The sequence below is a fragment of the Marmota marmota genome, unplaced genomic scaffold (assembly GCF_001458135.2).
Source record: "Marmota marmota marmota unplaced genomic scaffold, marMar, whole genome shotgun sequence".
Taxonomy (NCBI): domain Eukaryota; kingdom Metazoa; phylum Chordata; class Mammalia; order Rodentia; family Sciuridae; genus Marmota; species Marmota marmota.
The window spans coordinates 43,108,924-43,117,760 of record NW_025999853.1 but is presented as its reverse complement, the minus strand read 5'-3'; positions in this window follow the sequence as shown (position 1 = coordinate 43,117,760).

The following is an 8,837-nucleotide window of genomic DNA, read 5'->3' as shown; positions in this document are numbered from 1 at the left end:
AGAGGGGAGGGGAGGGGAGGGGAGGGGAGGGGGGATAGTAGAGGATAGGAAAGGCAGCAGAATACAACAGACACTAGTATGGCAACATGTAAATCAATGGATGTGTAACTGATATGATTCTGCAATCTGTATACGGGGTAAAAATGGGAGCTCATAACCCACTTGAATCAAAGTGTGAAATATGATATGTCAAGAACTATGTAATGTTTTGAACAACCAACAATAAAAAATTAAAAAAAAAAGAGTCACTGTTCAGAGTCTGCTTTGGAAGAGTGAAGGAGCTGGAGTCCAATAACTTTAGGAAATCACAGCAGTAATCCAAGCACCCACCCAAGAAAGAGAAAATGGCGCTTGCATCTGCGCTATCTTCCTCTTTCCTCCACCCTCATTCTGTCCAGGCCCCTAGCCCATTGGTCTGCACTGCCCACATTCAGGATGGCTCTGTCCTCTCTGTTTGCTGCCCCACGTGTCAATAATCTCTGAAATACCCTCATAAACACACACAAAAGTCTCAATCCAATCAAGTTGACAATCTACATGAGTCATCAGAACATCTCATTTACCAAAACAAGTCACGTGAGCCAAGTCCAGAATCAAGGCATTGATGTTGCCTTGATAAGGATTAAAAAGTAGGGTCTTGATAGCTTTGGGGACAGGAGTCCCCTGTGTTTCTTCTTTGCTAGTAAAGCAATAAACCTTCTTTTTCATTTTTCTTTTCTTTTTTTCCCCCCAAAACCATGTCCTTGTTACTGGATTGGCATCAGGGACAAGGACCAAGCTTTTGGCAACAAATTTGGTACCCCAGGTGGAGAGCTTTCTTGGGTAGTCCTGGCTTTCCAAGGAACTCCACTTCCATGCTGACGATGTAAGGTGAACTTGTTGAGAGCCAGCTGAAGAGTTAGGAGAGGGGTGAGTTTGCCTTGCGTTGAACCGGAGGAGCTGTTCCTGTGAGTAAAGGGAGGAAATGAGGGACCATCCCAGCAGCTGCCCAAGCTCTTTTGCTTCAGGGAACCCTCGCCTTCTCTCCCTGAACAGTACAGGTTGCTCCATCATGGTCCACTTTGAGAAAAAGGAAACTGAACTCAGGAAAGTCACAACACTCGTGACCATTTTTAAGTCCCCTGGTGTGTACACCAAGACCCTTGATTCCACACATCTGGTTCCTTTTTTGGAGAACATCTGGTTTCTCTTTCTGCAGACATCTGTGGTGCCACTGGTGTAGAAGTCATGGTTAAGTGGGACTCAAGAACCAACCTAGGGCTGGGTGCTGTGGCACATGCCTGTAATCCCAGTGGCTGGGGAGGCTGAGGCAGGAGGATCATGAGTTCAAAGCCAGCCTCAGCAAAAGCAAGGTGCTAAACAACTCAGTGAGACCCTGTTTCTAAATAAAATACAAACTAGGGCTGGGGATCTGGCTCAGTGGTTGAGTACCCTGAGTTCAATCCCTGATACCCGCCCCCTCCCCCAAAAAGAGCCTAAGGATATGTACTCCCTTTTGATTTGTTCTAGGTTCTCATCTGTTCATTGGCCTTAGACTTAGGAATTCCCTTTGGTTGTTGGTTTTGGCCATGGTTTCGGGGCTCCTCTCTGCTTGTCTCTGAGTGCTTCTTTTTTGTACAGTCTTGCAATTGGAGTTGGTCTGCCAAAGGTGAAATGAGTTGAAGAAAAGACCACCAATAGATATAAGCCTGTCTAACATAATGTTTTACTGTAATAATCTGGTTTTTAAATAGCTTTCTGGATTATTATACAATCTTGTAGTTGGAGTTAGTCTGTGAGGGATAAAGTATATGAAAGAGATTCTGTATATTCAGGCATTTTTGCCGTTGCATGACAAGGGATTTGAATCATCAGGAACTAAGTTGAAGGTGCTAAAATTCACTGCCTTTGGTGTGCAAGGATAGCAGAACATGAGAAGAAAGGGTTAAAAAGATTTCAATACTTTAAACCCAGTGCTGGCACTCATGGCACTGTTTCTCAGCCTGGCCCCAGACAGCCGCAGATCATCTCATTGAGGTCAAAGACACTGGGGGTGGGGTATCCCAGAAAAGCTTCTGGGCTATAGAAAAATGGCCAAAGAGAACCTGGACTCTGCCCTGCCTTCCATCCCCTGTGCCCTGTATGTGTGTGTGTGTGTGTGTGTGTGTGTGTATGTGTGTGTGTGTGTGGCGGGGCTGGGGGCGGGGGGATGGAGTCTGATGGCCACAAAGAATCTGGCAGTAGGTTCCAGCATTGTCAGTTTATGACCTGGGGACAGGAATAGTCTCTACTTAAAGATCTGACAGGACATCCCATTTGGCCAGGGGATATTCATCACTGGGGAAGAACAATTCTTGCTATAATAGTATCCCATCAAACTAGATGCCTGGGAAAACTGGTAGAATAAATAACTACATCCAGAAAAGAAAAGGCCAACCTGTGTTTTGTAGACAGCCTTTGCAAAGGGATCTCAAGAAAACCTAAAGAAAAGGATGGAAAGAGCCTTCTCCATTGCACATCAATATGTCTAATATAAGAAAAAGAGCCCCCAAAGAGCCTCTGGGTTCATTTGACAGTCGGGAACTCACTTAAAGTCAATGGCATCATGATAATGATAAGGCAGACAGGTCAGCCTCAAAAATAGCCTGTGCTCCAACCCCTTGAATGCAACCCGAGAGAAAGAAAGACTAAGGCATAGTTTTTGTATATGCTGGATTGTCCAACTCTCTTCTGGGATGAAATTTGTTGTGTAAATTAAACATACAGATAACATTCTCAAGAACTGTTTCAGAATATGAATTTAAATAAGGGTCCAAAACTGGAAAAGATAAAAGAAAGTTACAGGTATGAAAATATACAGAAAATTAATGTTTCTGGATGAGAAAGTATCTTGGTAAAGTAATATTCTTGTGCTAAAGTCCAAGATGAAAGAGAACAAAACTAAGTATGTGAAGTTGTGACTGTCTAAGTAAGTCACAGACAGTTTGTGGAAGGTGAATCTCAAAAAGTTTGTGTTTGATTAAAGTTATTTAAACATTAATGTACTGATATGAAGCAAAGTCTGAAACATCGATCTGCTCTTATCTAACAAGATAATTTTCTTGTATTTGTTAGTTCATTTTTTATTACTTGGGGAAACTAGGTCTTAAAGGAATTAGGATTTGTTCCTTAAAAGTCTTAAATGATTACTTTGTAACTGGTTAGGCAACTGTTATTTAGGTTATGACAACATAGTTGACATCCTAAATATATGTGACTAGGTATACATATGCATCTATGAACTATATCTGTCTAAGCTTTGTCTAAGTGTTATGTAAAAGTTTATAAAATGAAAGCTTATGTAAGTTTACTGGTGAGATAACCATTGAGTCCTCTCTTTTATACATTGTTTCTGACGTAGAAGGGCCACATTGTTATTTGAAGACCTGTCTTATATCTATTTGCTTTGACTAAGTCAATTTCTGATTATTAACGTTGTTTCCTTATTGTATAAGAGATTTAAGGCTATCCTTTGATTTTTATTAACTTATGCAGACCTGTGATTACTGTTACCATACACTCTGAATTCTAAATTGTACTTTAAATGATAAACTTAGTTAAATGTAAAGCTTAGGAGAGAACTTTGTTTTCCAAACTAACATTATGTGTAGCAAAAGTCTCAGATTTGTATAAATATAACAAATTTTGTATTTAATAATTTCATTTGATGTTTTATAGCTAGATAAAGTAATCTGTTGTCAATAAGTTATATATACAATTTTGTGCTACTCTTCACACTGGAGTTGGAACTTAAGTGCATTTTTGGAAGACAATAAGGAGACCCTGATCTGTTTAAATGTGATATTGTAAAACATAGAAGTATTTTGCAACTTTTTTTCACAAAAAGAAAGTTAAGCTGTCTTAGTCTTTGTTTGAATCATGTTTTAGATGCAATTGTATTGTGTTATTTGTCAAGAGCCCCACCTTACCTGAGATAAGGCTCTTCCTTGCACCTTTATTACATGTTACAATGACTTCCAAATAGGCTAAACGTGAGCCCATTTATAGTTGTATTCAAAAGATTGAATTTTGTTGTAAAGATTACTATGATCTCAAAATAAACAGGGGGTATAACACATAACTAAGGCTTAAGATTATAAAAATCATTTTACTTGGTTCATAACCATTACACAAACTGAATATGTTTGCTCTGTTAATTTCATTTTGTATTTTCCTTGTAAACTTTGTAAAAAAAAAAAAAAAGTAGAGTCTTTTTTTTTAACTCAGACCTCCGCATTTAACCAAACTATTATTCACAATGAAATACAGATATTTTCAAACATTCAACTACTATTTAATTTAGTACCCATGATTTGTCTTTAGAAAAGTTACTAAGAAATAATTTAAGAAGAAAATTCAAGAAGAAAAATAAGTCTAAGGAGAATATAGAATACAACAAATAATGATGAGAAAGAAGTAACTTTGCAAGATCACACTGAGAAGAGAATCCTTTATTGTAGAGCATATGGAAGCTTTGGATTAATTTTCAATAAATTTATTAAGTCACATATTTCAATTGCTTCTTTAATTGCCATTGAGCAATGAACTATTCTCCATTTGTTTTGAGAAGCTAACAAATAGCTGCTTGAATTATATCATAATGCCACCAACTATAATTCAGTTGATTGTTAGAATTTTAAGTATATTTAACTATGTATTAATTCAGTGATCTTACTTTTAAAACACTTATGTTTTAACAGACTGAGCTTAATTTAAATTTTACAAAATCAAAAAAGAAGGTCATAAAGATATCTGGCATCAAATTTTATACTTAGCTAATATTTAGAAAAATAACAACCTACAAACAAAATCATCGGCAAATCTTAAAGCAGATCATTTCAAAATAAAAAGCTATAATTTTTCATACACTAAATGGTGATAAATGCACAGCAACAAAATTAGTTAACCTTTTTTTATCCAAACAAAAATGGTAAAAGAGAAATATTCACAATGAAAATGAAAATATGCATGCTTTTATAAGTTAGTATAGTAATTCTTCATTTTCCTTATCAAGTGTTCCAGATTAGACAAAATTTTTTGTGTTATCTCCCACACAGACTTGGAATTCAAAATAAACTTTTCTCCTCTATTAGGAATGGTATTGCATATGGAAATGGCACTAAAACAGACACCCAGACCAATATACAGAAGACAGAGAAAAACCCACATATCAACAGTCATCTGATTCTTAAGAAAGGTACCAAAAACATACACTGGAGAAAATAGCAATCTTTTTAACAAATGGTGCTGGGGAAATTTGTTATCCACATGTAGAAGAATGAAATTAGACCCTTATCTCTCACCCTGCACAAAAATCAACTCAAAATGGATCAAACACTAGGAATTGGAACAGAAACTACGCATCTATTACAAGAAAACACAGGGTCAACACTCCAACATTTAGGAGTAGGCAACAGTTTTCTCAGTAGGACTGCTAAAGCTCAGGAAATAAAGCCAAGCTTCTGCACAACACAAGAATGAAAAGAGAAAATGTACAGAGTGGGAGAAAATCTTTGCTAGCTACTCTTTTGAGAGAGTATTAATATTCAGAATATATATAAAAACTCAAAACAACATAAAAATAAACAAATAACAAATGGTAATCAGTATGGAGATTCCTCAAAAAAAAAAAAACAGGAATAGAACCACCATATAACCCATATATACCACTCCTTGGTATTTATCCTGAAGAATTAAAGTCAGCATACTATAGCAATACTAGCATACCCCTGTTAATAACAACACAATTCACAATAGCCAAACTATAGAACTAGCCTAGGTGTCTGACCAGTAAAATGTGGTATATATACACATTGGAGTTTTCTTTAGCCATAAAGAATATCATTTGTAGAAAAATGGGTGAAACTTGAGAACATTATGTTAAGTGAAATAAGCCAAACTCAGAAAGTAATTTTCTCTCATATTATGTGGAAACTAGACAGGATGAAGGTAAAGAAAGGGAGTGGGGTATCTTGTGAAAAGTAAAGGGAGAAGAGGAGAGGAGAAGGACCAACAGGAGAGAAAGGGACAGGGCAATTACTGGGAATGATATTGACCTAATCATATTGTATGTTGTGTGCATGTACAAATATGTAACAACACATCCTACCATTATGTGCAGTTATAATGCACCAATAAAAACATGAAAAAAGCTGAAAAGAATAAAATAAAAAGAATGGTATTGCGTAAAGGAATTGGAGATATTACTCACCAACTAATAACTGGATAGCTACCATCTCCAGTACTTAAAACCCTAAAATTATTGGCTTTTCTTTTGTATACAGTTAAAAGATAAGCCCTTCTCAGAAAATTGCCTTGTGGTAGGTCCTCACTGAAGGACTTATACACAGTGGCAAATGGGAAATAAGTTGATACTCAAGGGGAAAAAAAGATAGTCATAAGTCAACAAATGTCAAAAACTCATTTGGGGGGGGTATGATAACAGGGTTGCAAAAAGCTATCATGTTTGTCTAGTAAAACATAAAGTATCTATCATTTGTTAAGACTTGCTTTATTTCTCTAGCTGACACTTTATTTTGTGTCTGGGAAGTTTTCCATTTTGAGGAGGGTAGAGTTGGTTCCATGAATCCCTGTGTGTACACGGACTGCCCCTACTTTGCACAACCTATGAATGTTCATCATCCTAGCAAAAGACACTTGAAAGAGAGGAACATGGGAAGGCAGTCCCTCCAAATTTTACCAGTCCAAATCAGAAGTCATAAGGTTATTTGAGAGAATCTCCATGCAGTTTTCCAATATTCCTTCTGTGTCTTCATTATGCCTGTGCCATTAGAATGCCCTCCCCACTCTGGGCTAAGGAGCTCAAAGGAGGTGAAACTGGAGAATCCCATCTAACTTAAGTTTAGCTGGAAAAATAAATTTTTTGATCCATTCAAAAATTTTATAGTAGCTCGCAAGGGGCCTTTGCATAATGTTTGGTCCTATTTGCAAACTTTATTTTAAAACATTGCAATATTATAAATTATTTTTATTAATTTGATTCCATTTTAACTACTTGCTCATCAACTAAATTCTCCATTATACCAAATAATATTCATATATCTAACAAATTAAACCTTTAATTTTTTATTAGTTTAGATAAATCTAAACTTCTCTTATTTACCTTTTTATTTATCATAAATTTAAAAGGATTTCAACTTAAGATCATGAATGTCAACTATTTAATCGGTTACTTCAAATCAGAGCTACAAGACTGACTGTATTCAATCAAGTTTTTTTACATGTGATAAGTACTAATAGTGACAGAAAATACTTACACAGTGCCTGTTTCATGCCAGATGTTGTTCAAAACCTATAAACTAACAAAGATATAAACAAATTTTTATTGTTTTATCCCTTCTGTATTTAAATCTTTCCACAAGTAGGGAAAGCATAGCCATTAATGCAGATAATTTTCATCAAGTTAATTAAAGTTATTTACTTTGGAGTTTTTGAAGAAAACAAGATACAGTCTCCAAAGCAATTCTTCTCACCAGAAAACTGTGATATCATCCCAAGCTTTCTCAATATGCTTGAAATTACCAATAACCAGAGACTTAGATCAAAACACTAATAAGATTATTGGTGGTGACCATTATGGAACTCACTAAGCTCTATGTCATAATATGCTCACATAATAAGCTCCAAAACCTGAAAGTTCAAATAAAAATCAGGCCCATATCTTTGGATTCAGTTTATATAAGCACTCCATGATTGTTTTGTCTACATTCAAAAGAATGTAGACTAGAACCTATAGAGCGATTGCATTTTGGACTCTAAATATTTGTTATTATATTTCTCCTTTATCTTAAAAACAAAGATTCTTCAAAAAACAGAAGTTCAAACACTCAGAAAAATCACAACACCCAACCCCTTTATGTTCTATCTAAACCTAAAAATTAATACTATTTAAAAACAAACAGGCCATTGGACAAATGTGTGACCAAATAGACATCAGCAACTGCCAGCTTCCTCCTCAAACACATAACAAGAATGATGCAAGACTTGGGCTTCCCCATTGCCATAGAAATTTTGGAGAAATGTAATTAAAATAATATTTTATCTATTTCTAAGATAAAAATACTCTCCACAACAAAAAAAAAAAACAGAAACAGAATACTTCTATTACTGCATAAAGATTAGATCATAATGTAACACACATCACAGCCAATGTGTTAAGTGATTGCAAAGATAGGAAAAAACCTTAACCTGCTATACATATGTTATGGTTTGGGTGTGGAGTTGTCCTTCAGAAAGCTCCTGTGTTGATGAATAAATGTTCCTAGGTAAAGTGATTGGATTGTGAGAGTTGTAACCTAATTAGTCCACCTCAGTTTGAATGAGTGGCTAGTAATCATAGGCAGGTCTGGTATCTCTGGAGAAGGTAGGTTACTAGGGACATGCTCTGGAAGGGTGCATCTGCCCTATGGGCCCTAGTCTCTACACCCTTCTCCTTCCTAACCATGCCACGAGCTGAGCAGCTTTCCTCTGCTAGGCCCTTCACATGAAATGCTGCCTCACTTGGGGCCCAGAGCATGGTGCTGGCTGTCTATGGACTGGGACCTCTAAAAACACAAGCCCCAAATAAACTTTTCCTCCTCTGAGTTGTTCTTGTCAGATATTTTGGTGACAACAATGAAAAGCTGACTAAAACAACATGCATATTTCCAAAATAAACAATAACTAGTCCTCAAGTAAGAGGATTAGACAGCACTTCTTGCGCCACACGGTACATCCTTCCTTTAGCTGGATTATGGTGACCGACTGCATCACTTTATATATATATATATATATATATATATATATATATATATATATAT